The sequence below is a fragment of the Eretmochelys imbricata genome, chromosome 5, assembly GCF_965152235.1.
Source record: "Eretmochelys imbricata isolate rEreImb1 chromosome 5, rEreImb1.hap1, whole genome shotgun sequence".
Lineage (NCBI taxonomy): Eukaryota > Metazoa > Chordata > Testudines > Cheloniidae > Eretmochelys > Eretmochelys imbricata.
In genome coordinates this window covers 37,382,914-37,396,922 of record NC_135576.1, presented here as the reverse complement: position 1 = coordinate 37,396,922, position 14,009 = coordinate 37,382,914, and the positions used below count along the sequence as shown (strand labels likewise).

The following is a 14,009-nucleotide window of genomic DNA, read 5'->3' as shown; positions in this document are numbered from 1 at the left end:
TCCATGGTGTGTGAATTAGTTATCAACAGTGTAAATCACTACTAATATAAGTCACACTGTAACATTCAGTGTCATCAGTTGAAAAGATTGCCAGGCTCTTGCATGTTGCAGGAATTTCACTCTGCAAACTCAGCAAAGTATTCATGTAGTTTTATAGAAATTCTGTAAATATCTTTACAAAAAAAAATTGCAAAATCTTGCATGAACCCACAAACCTCACCACAGGAATTTAACATTCTCTAGATATTAACCCTCGCTAAGTTTTTTTTCCACTTTTATGCATCCGATGAAGTGAGCTATAGCTCACGAAAGCTTATGCTCAGATAAATCTGTTAGTCTCTAAGGTGCCACTAGTACTCCTTTTCTTTTTGCGAATACAGACTAACACGGCTTCTACTGTGAAACCTAGATAATAAATGTAATTTTCTTCTTTACTAAGGCCTGATCTATACTAGAAAATTAGGTCAATTTCACTGTGTCATTCATGGGCATGAAAAATCCACACCTCTGAGCAGCATAGTTAAGCCGACCTAAGTCCCCATACAGAAAAGAATTCTTCCGTCAACCTAGCTACCACCTCCTGGGGAGGAGAATTACCTACTCTGACAAGAGGACCCCTCAGCATTCTACACTGAAGCTCACTGCTGGAGCATTTTAAGTGTAGACAAGCCCTACATTGTAATTTTAAAATAGATGTGTCCTCACTTAAATCGAGAGAATAATATTCAGTAAAATATAGTATTTTCAGATAGAGTAGCAGCAGGCATAATTTTTTTAAAGAGCTCTTTAAACATATTCCTTCCCTGATGCAGCTTTTGTATTTTTAGCAAAGATGTAGAAAAAATTTTCATATTGTATTTAAGGACTATCTTTAGCTAACTCTCGAACCAGACTTAACATAGCAAAATAAGAACACTGGCTGGAAACTTACCTTTTTAATGATCATTCTTACAATTCACTGCAATGAGAGTTTCATGAATGCAGGTTTCATCCAATACACAGTAAAATATATGTTGGTTGTTAATGTAGTACCTTCCATGTCATGGTTTAGATCACTGGTTTTCAAACTGTGGGTCACGACCCAGTACTGTGTTGCAGAATGTGAGGCACTGGGTCACAGTGGCTCTGGTCAGCACCACCGACCGGGTCGTTAAAAGTTCCGTCAGCAGTGCTGTGCGGCTAAGGCAGGCTAGTCCCTACCTATTCCGACACCGCGCTGCGCCCCAGAAGCATCCAGCAGCAGGTCCAGCTCCTAGATGAAGGGGCCATGGGGCTCCGCACCCTGCCCCTGCCCTGAGCACCAGCTCTGCACTCCCATTGGCCGGGAACTGGCAAATGGGAGCTGGGCAGCGGTGCCTGAGGGGAGAGCTTGCGCACCTCCGCCTAGGAGCCGGACCTGCTGCTGGCTGCTTCCAGGGTGCAGCACGGTCCTCTGTGCCAGGACAGGCGGGAAGCCTGCCTCTGCATCCCGGCTGCACTGGTGACTGGGAGCCGTCGGAAAAAAGCCCGCACCCCTAATCCCGTGTCCCAATCCCCTGCCGAGTCCTGAGCCCCTCCTCAAGTCTGGAGCCCCCACCTGCACCCCAAACCCTTCATCTCCGGCCCCACCCCAGAGCCTGCAGCCCCAACCCAGAACCTCCTCCCACACTCTGAACCCCTAATTCCCGGCCCCACGCTGCAGCCCTCACCCCCCGCACCCGAACCCTCTGCCCCAGCCCTGAGTCCTTCCCACACTGCAAACCCCTCATCCCCAGCTCCACTGGGTTACAGGCATCAATAAGTTTCAACTGGGTCGTCAGAAAAAAAGTTTAAAAACCACTGGTTTAGATCACCTCTTCCCTCAACGGTAGGTTAAGAGGCAGAGAATTTCCTGCTGGCTCTGTGGACTGTAACATCTGTCTCTGGTGTTAAGCATCCAAAGTTGCCCCACAGACTCTTAAAAAGAATCATATTGGAGGGCCACTGAAAAGGTGTTGGAGCCCCTGACTATTAAACTTTTCTCAGCGTTGTTTATGGGGCTGATGAAGAAAAATGTGATTCCTTGGCCCTGCATAATTCTCTACCCTCGGGCTGCCTGGTCGCAACCCCTTCCGCATCCCCAGATTTCTAAGAGCATTCTGCAGAGTCCCTGAAAATGAAAGAGTGCCACAGATATGCCGTAAAAGCAGAGCAAGAGAAATCTGTCAGAAAATGCATGCATATCTCAGGGCAATAACATGTGCCCATTTAATCCAAACAAAAAGTTTAAGGAAACTGGATATGGGGATTATTCGTAGCACTCTTCTGTAACTTTTAAGACCAAAGTTTTATTACATCATTTTCACCATATTTAATTTGAAAAATCAGCAAAAGATATGTTTAATTTGTAAATTTGGTAGCAGATAGGTGGCAGCAGTGCTCATCTGCAGAAGCTGACTAAGAGTGTGAAAACTATACAACATATGTGGCCAGCTGCTTTCATGCTAATTGAAAAGCACTTCTCTAACATATAGCTCACAAAAAGAAAAGGAGTACTTGTGGCACCTTAGAGACTAACCAATTTATTTGAGCATAAGCTTTCGTGAGCTACAGTTCACTTCATCGGATGCATTCAGTGGAAAATACAGTGAGGAGATTTATATACATAGAGAACATGAAACAATGGGTGTTATCCTAACCCTAACCCTCACCCTCACGAAAGCTTATGCTCAAACAAATTGGTCAGTCTCTAAGTCCTCCTTTTATTTTTGCGAATACAGACTAACACGGCTGCTACTCTGAAACCACACATATACCAGTGTCACTGAGAGTAGAACTTGAGTCACCATTAGAGCTGGTCGGGAATTTTTCAACAAACCGTTTTTTCTTTGGAAAATGCCACTTCCTCCAAGCCAAAACTTCTCTGTGGGAAAGGATTGGTTTTGATGAATTGCCTGTTTCAAACAAATTTTGACGAAAGCTTGTCAAAAAACATCCTGTTTTGGTATTTTCAGAGAAGAAAAAAGTCTGTGTTTTGATTCAAAATGATATTTCTGGTAGAAATCTTAGTTAATTTATAGTACAAAGTGTAATTTAAAAAAAAAAAAAAAAAGTCAAAACTGAGATGCCGTTTGTCTGTCTTCCTTGTTTAGACTGTATATAGAGCTGGTCAAAAATGTAAATATTCATTGGAGCAGAGACTTGTACCCGACCTCCTTGATGAGTGCCCTATCAACCTACAAGCTATTTGCGTGTTCTCTCTGGCCCAATATTTTATACAATGTGGAACAGCTTCAACAAGAGAGTTCATCCCAGAACACCCTATAGCCCAGTGGTTAGCCTACTCAACAGGGAGGTGGGAGACCTAGATTTACATCCCTCTTCTGAATCAGGTATAATAGGGATGTGAACCTGGTTTGGCCACATCCTACTTGAGTGCCCTAAGATCTGAACTATTGTGTACAGGGTGTGGTGGCTACTGATGTAGCTCCAGAACACAGGATGTCCCCTCAGTTGTCCCTGCCCCAGTGGAGTGACGCGCATGCACGGTGGTCACGCCACATGGAGCATGCCATTTTGCAAAATGTCCTGCCCCCATGGCATGAGTTCACACACATTGTGCATAGGAGTTCACGCTGCTAGGGGAGGGGAGCTGCAAAATGGCATCCTCTGTGCATGATACTGGAAAAACCTAGTCAGTTTTGTCTCAGTATTGGATAGGGGACAAACCATACAAAAACAGGACTGTCCAGCGTAAAACCCGATGAATGACCTGCTTAGTATGGGGGCAAGGGGGTCCACCACCATCTCAACTGCCCTTTGTGCTCTGAGAAGGTCTGTGGGATTGGGCCCCACGGGCAAAGTAGGCAGGGGAATCGTAGTCTGAGGGATCCCATCTGGGCTTATGTACCGAGAGGCTTTGTGGTGTTAAGACTGAGGCAGCTTTGCACGTACCCATTAGTAGAAATGTGAGTGTTTAGGGAACTTACTGGTGAAAACTCACATGCCTAGAAAATTTAGGTGACTACAGGGTTAGATGGCAGTTGAGCAAGAGTTTTGAGGATCTAAAGTTTAGACTTATGTACCTAAAGTACTTTGCTAGGTTCACACAGCGAGTGTGTGGAAAAGCAGGGGATTGAACTGCAGCTTCCCAAATCCAAGGATAGTTTTCAACTGACTGGACAATTCTTCCTCTTCAAGACAGGGCCTGATCATGGGTGGGACCTCTAGATGGGACTACAGTACAAATGATAAAGAACTATAATTTTCCCTTTTGTTTTTTTCTTGCTAATTAACATATATCAAGTAGACCTGGGTTTTTCCATACTGTGAGAGTTTTCAAGATTTTGAAAAAAGTTCCCATCCCATCTTGGCTGACAAGTTGAAATCTCAAATAATTCTGTGAAAAAAAATAAACAAAAATATTTAATTTAAAAACATTTCATCTCAGTTTTGACTTTTTTTAAAAAAAAAAATTACACTTCGTACTATAAATTAACTAAGATTTCTACCAGAAATATCATTTTGAATCAAAACACAGACTTTTTTCTTCTTTGAAAATACCAAAACAGGATGTTTTTTGACAAGCTTTCGTCAAAATTTGTTTGAAACAGGCAATTCATCAAAACCAATCCTTTCCCACAGAGAAGTTTTGGCTTGGAGGAAGTGGCATTTTCCAAAGAAAAAGCGGTTTGTTGAAAAATTCCCGACCAGCTCTAATGGTGAATCAAGTTCTACTCTCAGTGACACTGGTGTATGTGTGGTTTCAGAGTAGCAGCCGTGTTAGTCTGTATTCGCAAAAATAAAAGGAGGACTTAGAGACTGACCAATTTGTTTGAGCATAAGCTTTCGTGAGGGTTAGGGTTAGGATAACACCCATTGTTTCATGTTCTCTATGTACATAAATCTCCTCACTGTATTTTCCACTGAATGCATCCGATGAAGGGAGCTGTAGCTCACGAAAGCTTATGCTCAAATAAATTGGTTAGTCTCTAAGGTGCCACAAGTACTCCTTTTCTTTTTGCGAATACAGACTAACACGGCTATTACTCTGAAATCTGTCATATAGCTCACAGTGCTCTATAGTAGGTTAGCTTGGTCCTATGACAATGTTTCTTCATACTGTAGATTTTTTCCTCAAATATCTTTTTGGAGCCATTTTAATATTCTGCTGAGGCTGTAGTAGCCAACCTGTGTTTCCAAAGGTAAAATATTTTATGGACAATTTCCCTATATAAGCCTAGAAGAGTAAGGCACATTGGATTGTGTCTCTGTTTAACAGAATATTTTTCTGTGATTTACTCATTCAAATCTTGTTACATTTTTGAAATATACAATAAAATTTCATTGTATAATATTCTCCTTATCAACATACTGTACACTGTGCCAGAGGTATGTAGTAACTGTAACTGTTTGCTATATTTCTATTAAAAAGAAAAGGAGGACTTGTGGCACCTTAGTTTCTAAGGTGCCACAAGTCCTCCTTTTCTTTTTGTGGATATAGACTAACACGGCTGCTACTCTGAAACCTATATTTCTGTTGCATTCCAGTTCTCCTGTAAGGAGATCTGTTAATTTCATTTTGTGTGTGTGTGTGATTTTTCTAGGGTTTGATTCCCTTTCAAGCACTTAGCACTGCTGAGATTGCTTTCTAGCATCATCACTCAGTGGGGTAAAAACCACTTCAGCCAAAAGCTCCCTCATGACTATTGTCAGTCAGCATCTTCCAATGACTCAGCAGTGTGGGCTAAGATTGAATGCTGTACCTCATTCATCTTGTCTTTTGGCATATCACCATTGTCACGTTAGAAAATTGTCCCTTCTGTGATACAACAAAGACTCTGAAATTTGTCACAGTAGTGCACAAGTTTTACACCAATTGGTGCAAATAATTTATTCATCTTTCTGAGTTTAAATGTTTGCATAGTGGCCCATGCACGCATATTTCATTTAGAGCTCTGAGTCAGCTCATTGACATGCATCCCTTTTTAACTAATCACTTCTTTTCTGTGACGTATAACTGTAATTAATTGCATTAATCTGGTATGACACTAGAATGCAACGTCGCATAGCTACAGCAAGAATTTCATGACTACAGTGCCTTTGTTCTGCTTTCTGTATGGAAGCTTTACATGTATTCAGAACTGTAAGATTGTAGGTTGGCTTGTGAGTTGTTCCATCTTAATAATAGGTGATTTTTGTCTGTTGAAATAGCAGAACGTTTTGAGTTAGAAGACTGATCTATGGTCAAGCAAGAATTGATCTGTTTTTAAATTTGGATGGCATCAAAAGAAAAAGCATTTTCATTGCTACAGATGGTCACATATGTTTAAGAATCCTGGACACTTTATTCTTCTGGTTTTCTTTGTTCATAAGATTCAGATGTGTTCCTTTCCCACATAGAAAGTTAAAGAGACTGGACAAACGACATGCAGTTTGTGTAGAATACCTGCTGTACCTTTTTTTGGATAGGTTCAATGTTCCCTCTGAATAGAGCTGGCAAATGATACTGACAATAAAAAAAAAAGTTAAGCTAATCAGTCTTTTTTTTTTCTTTTTGAGTGGAGCTAATGCTAAAGGCAGGAATGCCATTATTAAATACAATTTAGCATACAAAAGAAGAAATATACTGTTCCCAGGAGATTCACCCATGTTAACCAATCAGAAATTAGCATAAAGCATGTCTTTATCCCCTGCATTGGTATCTTTAAGGATGAAATACAATTGGCTCTTAGTTGGGGTTTGTGGGAGGGATTACTTGACACTGTTCGTGACTTTCCCCTCGGGTCCTTATTTGGTAGCTGTTGATAGAACCAGTCTTTCCAGCAGCTGAGCATCTTGACATACATTATTCATGAAGTCCTGGTGTTCAGGAAATATGCAGATCCGTAGCTGTTTAGATATTTCTTCAACTCATCCAATCTGTCTCTTCAAGCTAGTCCTTGAACGTCTGGAGTTTTACAAATGGCATTTATACAGTCAGAAGACCACACAATTGGATTTCGTGTCCGAATACCTCATATCTACCTAATTGCAGAGAACCTTCAGATGAGAAAAAGTAACTAAATAATAATAACAGCCTTTTTTCTGGAGCGTCTTTTACAGTATCAGATAGAGAAGAACTAAATATTTTTAGTTAAATTGGTAGTATAAAAAATCAAAAATGCCTGAAGCAAACTATTTACTCTCAGTTTCTTGGGGCTACATAAAGGTAGGATTTTGTTTTATCTTTTAAGAATTTTGATTTGCAATGTATGAATAATGGATAGTATGTTTGTTTGGGGGTAATATGAGGGTGGATAATATGATTGTGAAGATGAGAATCAGAAAAGAGAGTCCCCTTTGAGCAATAATAGTGCACCACACTGTATACATTCTTTCCCAGAAGGTATATTTGCCTATTTAAAAATATTATTAATATATAATAAAAAGTAGGTGTTAAAGGCATAGTCCTTATTTAGACCAAACACATGGTGTGTATCTGCCTATGTAAAGTTAAAAGAAAATCAGGAGAATTATTTTAAAAAAAAAGATATTTTAACATTATCATGGTACAAAAGTAGCCTTTTTCAGACACGAAAAAGCTGTTCCAGAAAATAAAGTGGAAATACTGTACCATATGCTAAGGAATGTGTGATTAAAGTGAATAGGTTGAAAATAATGGGTGAATGTATGACTCATACTGTTTTTTATTAGCTGAATAACTGCAATTATCAATGGTATGTTTAAGTAGCATTTTCTGGTTACCTGTGTGTGTGTGAGAGAGAGAGAGAGAGAGAGAGATCTTATTGATTAAGGTTTTCTTTAAAGCACTAAGAGACTGAAAATTGTCTTCTCTGAGTATTGAACTATATTGAATGTAGAGCAACTTCAAATTAGTTTTAACCTGTAATACTGCTAGCAAATCAAATATAAAGCAGTTTATCTCCTATGGAAAGCTTTGCATTGATGAATTAAATCAGTATGCTAATTAGCACACCGTGCAGAATCAACTTCGTACAAAATCATATTTGGGCTTTATTTGTCTTCTAGTTATGTGGCTGCATATGCATTTAAAAAATCTGAGATGCCTTGCTAATTTTGTTCATGGAGTATGTATTAAAATATAACTTCATTATCAGACGTTTAACATGCAATAGCTGTTCGAGATCATAGTGTTTTAAATAAAATTGTTATTGTGTATTCATTCTAAACTAAACAGTCCAGTATAGGAACTAAATTATTTTGCTAAATATAATGCAGACGTTTTCACTTAGGACAGGATTTTTTATGCCTGGTTGTATTAATACTAAGAGAATCACAGCTTTGTTTTAGAATCTGAAAAATGAAAAATGGAAAACCCCTGTTATGTCATTGTATCTACTCTCTGCTATTGCAGAATTGTTACAGTATATTCTCAAATATTTTGTTCAGTCATCTGTAAAGAGAATATTTTCCATTATGCCAATTAGCTGGATTCTCTTATCATTTATCAAAATTGAAATTATTTTCCATTCTCCTGAGTACATCTAAATGTTAAGCATTTAAAAACATTCTTTCAGAAATATTTCCTAAAACACAGGTGTTCAACCAGTTTTCCATCTCTCTGCTGAAGTCTTTAAAATGGGTTGATCTTTTGCTAATTGAATTTTAGTAGGCAATATAACAGCCTTACCTGATTAGACATGATGAAATATGTCTTCTGTGCATGATAACTTCATACAGTGTGCATAGATAATGGTTTTAGCTAAGAAGCTGAATAAGTATTTGAACAGAATTTTGGTATATTATATTTAGAAATACTTTGCAGAATGTATGTATTTTGGGGAAATCTTCCAGCCATAAGATGTGATCTTGTCTTCTGACAATAAATATTTATAGAATTTAGGACATTTCTGAAATTCTAAAGAAGAAAAGAATGTCCTGGATACAGTGAACCATAACACATTTAAAACTGTTACTGGATAATTGCTTTACATATTTCTGTATGTTTTGGAAAGTGCCTCATATTTTGTTAAAATATTTTTGAGAAAATTGATTGTCCCTATGGAATACTCCTACATGGTTTACCAAGAGCATCTTTCTTTACACCAATAGATGTCATTTATCTCAGAGCTGAGATATATACAATATATATCCATTTAGCAAGCTTGTACATAAAAGCTTAAGCATGACCTTGAGGTTTATTAAACACTGTGGGCTCAAACATTAAATCTTCAATCAGGTGAGACTCCGATTGAAAGGTAGTTTTGCATTAGTAAAGAGTAACTGAGGACTGAGAATTAGCCAGTAGGGCCGGTCGATATTAAATAGCTTTTCTGTCACATCTGGGGTTTTTTTAGAAGGTAAAAATTTACAAATACACTGCAAAAAAATTAATTTATTTTTATTTTAGTTCTAGAACTATCTTTTTAATTGTTTTACTCAATGTTCCACAATGGCTTTGTCCATGAAAGCATTGAGACTGAGGGTTTGGAAAGGCTATGGCCAGTTTGTCCAAAACTACGTGTTTCCACTAGCCACAAATTCTGTGTTGTTGCAGGAGGGTGCAGTAGACTGCAGCCATTAATACAGCCCTTGAGCTGCAGCAGAATGGCAGGGTATATGCCCCCCATATTTATTGTGGGCGGGATTCACTGTATTCAAACACATACACATCTTCCTGCATGAAGCCCATTTACTAAAGCTTTGTGCTGAGGACAAGATTATCACAAAAACTATCAGAAAGTTTTTAAATTTTAATCAGAAAAAGCTGTAGATACAAAATTAAACACACAAGCCAAATGATTTTATTACCATAAATTTACTGTGAACCTAATTACCATCCTTGAGACTTCAAGGTTCAACCCACTGTAAATATAACCCCCAGAGAAATGTTACATGCATGTAATGGGTGTTGACTGAAAACATTAATACTGCAAGAAATTGTCAACATTCTCCAAAGAACCATTGAAAGGTGTTCTGCACAGAGTACTGGAAAAATACCATTTGTATTTTATCTCATCTAACAAAATAATGTTTGGATAAATTCTGAATAAAGTAAACATACACACAAATGAAAAATCAGTGGAATTTGGAATATGTATTCTAGGCTTCAGCCCAAAACAAATTGAAATGACTAGGAAGCCTCTAACCCAATTTATAAGACCACTCACTGTTTGGAGATAACCACAGTATTGAGGAAAAAGCCCCAGTCCTGCAAATATTTGTGTATGTGCTTTACTTTAAGCACGTGAGTAGTCCCATTGAAGTTTATAGGCCTGCTCACATGTTTAAAGTTAGGCAAATGTACAGATTTTTGCAGAATATAGTTCAAAATAAGCAGTGCTATTGTACTGTAACACTTTTGTGGGCTGGAGCTAGATATTTAGCATTACTTGAATATAGTGTCTATGCTATAGTTTTCTATAGTAATAGTAAAAGAAAAGGGGAAAAAAGTTCTCATAGAAACATGTCAGAATTGAAACCAGAGTTTCTGCTGTCTTCAGAGATTTTTCAGTAATTGAATTATTAAACCCTGTTGATGTGGCATCAATCTCCATTGTGAAAACCTTTGTTCCTTAGGCTGAGATGCCAGTATAATAGCTACACTGTATGTTGTACATGTATTTTAGGAGCAATAGATTTTGCATATTGTGAATTTAAAAATTATTTTAAAATGTGCAGTAGTTGGTTTGGGTTTTTTTTAAATACAACTTTTTAACCATTTTAACATTATCTAAAATTAATAACAACAATTATTCCAAATTTTGTTTGGCTTTTATTTATGCCATTTTGAAACCCTAGAGTTTTCTCAAAGAAGCAGTTTTATTTCTTTGATCATGTATGTGCCGTGTCTGGAAATGTAAAAGCACTTCTTAGCTGATCAATATTACTGTTTCTGTAACTTACAAATCATCAGGGTATAGACATTTTAACCAAGTTTCATACACTTAGAGAGGCTTTTACTGGCAGGCTGTGAAATGTATACCGTGCTGACCCACAGCCGTGGCAAGAACCTGTGAGATTTAAGCTAGGATCTTGCAGTGGGCACATGAGTGCCAAGTACAGTTTCATTCTAAAACAACAATGCATGGATGAACAAACATGCTGTGAGTTGATGCTGCAGGGCAACATATTCTGCTTGTCTTTTGAAGTGCACTCTTGGCCCCAGTTGAAGTCAATGAGAGCCCAGTGAACCCAGCAGGAGAGAACATGGCCCAAATTGTTATGTCTATTATTTATTATTATTATTTATTATTTTATTTGTATTTCTTAGTAATGTTTCTTGAAAGAACAGAATACTGCGTGTGAGAATTTCTGAATTAAAGAGTATCAAATAATAAACAACTACAGCAAACCAGCATACGACCACAACAACAACAACAAAAAATCTGGACTATTTCATCACTAACCCAATCCTCCATTAGAAACTCAAACACACGAATATCTATATATTCCTGAGTCTTGTCTGCCTAATAACAGCATCATTGTTCTCTTTCACTGGCAGCATATGTTATTTCAAAGATTAACTTTATAAAGGACTTCAACAGACCATATATCTTAGTGCTGATAAAGTCACCTAGCTTTGTCATATATAATTCAAAAAGAAAATGGAAGCAATGTTAACCACTGTCTAGATGTTTTTAAAATGAAGTCAGCACATCATATCAAAAGCATTGTTGGTTGTGCACCTTTTTAGTATGGGAAATAAACTGAAGGATAGATTTGGGATTTATATTTCCAGTCTCGTTGAAGGCCAAGGCTGAAATCCTGGATTTTATTCCAAATATTGTGTTAGTGACCTTTTTGTTTGTTTTGCCGAGGATTGGAGTTGGTAGGGGCCTTATTTTAATATTAGTATCCCTATTATCCAATAGCAGAAAAGTAGAAAGCATTGACCAATATATTTGTACAATTTCATACTGTGTGGCAGTCTAGATTAGATTATATTGTTTAAAATGACCCATGCATATGATGGGCAGATGAGAGACCAAGGATCTGCATCAGGCCAGTTCCTGTGAAATTCAGAGAGTGTAGACTTTTTAAGCAGTTGGCATGGTCAGCAGAAATTCCAGGACAATCTTTCCTAGGTGAGAAAGAGTACCATTAATGAATGTTACATCTACAAAAATGAAAGACAGAATTGTCTAGGTGTATACATTCAGGAAGGAAAGCAACTATTGTGAATGGTAACTGGAATTAAGTGTATTATTAAAGAAAGAAAGAATTTAGTCTTAAAATACCCTAAAGGTAAGATGTATTAGGCTGTGGAATAATCTACCAAAGTAAGTGGTATATCTTTAGACTGGATAGACTAACTTTCCTAGGCTGTTCAGTCAAAATTTTCAGATTTGGGTGCCAAAAGTTAGGTGCCTAAATACATATTAGGAACGTTAATAAAGGTAGCATGTACATTTCAACAACTGAACTTCCCTAGATATTAGTAGATTGGGTGTAAGTGGTTCTAATGGAGTTTTTAGGTTACGTCTCCACAACGAGCAGCACAGCTTCAGTGCGGCCGCTACACTTCTGTAGCACTTGTAGTGTGGATATTTCCTACACCAACAGAAGGGGTTTTTCCATCAATGTAGTAATCTACCTCCCTGAGTGGCAGTAGCTAGGTCAATGGAAGAATGTCTGCATCCACCTAGCCACGTCTACACCGGGGGTTTGGGCTGGGTTAACTATGATGGGGCTGGATGCGCTGCATCCGAGAGTGCTAAAGGAATTGGCGGATGTGATTGCAGAGCCATTGGCCATTATCTTTGAAAACTCATGGCGATCGGGGAAAGTCCTGGACGACTGGAAAAAGGCTAATGTAGTGCCCATCTTTAAAAAAGGGAAGAAGGAGGATCCTGGGAACTACAGGCCAGTCAGCCTCACCTCAGTCCCTGGAAAAATCATGGAGCAGGTCCTCAAGGAATCAATTCTGAAGCACTTAGAGGAGAGGAAAGTGATCAGGAACAGTCAGCATGGATTCACCAAGGGCAAGTCATGCCTGGCTAATCTAATCGCCTTCTATGACGAGATAACTGGCTCTGTGGATGAGGGGAAAGCAGTGGACATGTTGTTCCTTGACTTTAGCAAAACTTTTGACACGGTCTCCCACAGTATTTTTGCCAGCAAGTTAAAGTAGTATGGGCTGGATGAATGGACTATAAGGTGGATAGAAAGTTGGCTCGACTGTCGGGCTCAACTGGTAGTGATCAATGGCTCCATGTCTAGTTGGCAGCCGGTATCAAGTGGAGTGCCCCAAGGGTCGGTCCTGGGGCCGGTTTTGTTCAATATCTTCATTAATGATCTAGAGGATGGTGTGGATTTCACCCTCAACAAGTTTGCAGATGACACTAAACTGGGAGGAGAGGTAGATACGCTGGAGGGTAGGGACAGGATACAGAGGGCCCTAGACAAATTAGAGGATTCATAAGTAACTTGAATTGTTGAATAGTATTTACTGTTCCTCATAATACAAGGACAGAGAAATGTTCAATTACATTCAAAGGCAACAAATGTAAAGCTTTTTTTCACAATGTGTATTTAACCTGTGGAACTGACTGCCACAAGATATCCTCAAGGCTGAGAGTTTGGTAGGATTCATGAAAGGATTACACATTGATATGGATGATGAGAATATCCAGTTACATAAATAGGATACATATATATGTGAACCACTAGCTGCTGGGGGCAGTAAGGAGGAAACTTCATCTGTGAGCAAGTTATTTCTCTGAAGCCTCTGCTACTACCCCCTATCAGAGATATGATACTGGACTAGTTGATCATTGATCTGATCCAGTGGGCAATTCCTATTTTCCTTTGTTGCAAAAGAAAATCAAACAAAAAACATTTCCACATGGATAGCCTTTGTTATGGGTTTGGAGTAAATAAGAGATACTGACATGTTTGATCCTTCCTACAAAGATATTTGAGCATCTGAGTTATTTAAAAAAAAAAAAAACTTGAGAAAATTGCAAAATGTATGGCAAAAAACCATATGGAAAGAGAGAGTGTATGTGTATGATAAGGAGAGCTATAGTACAGAGTCATTCAAAAATGATGGTTTCCCATTCCTTAGCACAACTAAAGAGTGTTCC

The 14,009-nt window shown here is 38.4% G+C and overlaps 1 protein-coding gene across 2 annotated transcripts in view; it reads left to right on the top strand.

The window, feature by feature from the left end:
• PDE4D (phosphodiesterase 4D) overlaps window positions 1-14,009 on the top strand; it is a 670,100-nt gene that overhangs the window by 636,881 nt on the left and 19,210 nt on the right. The window lies entirely within an intron of this gene.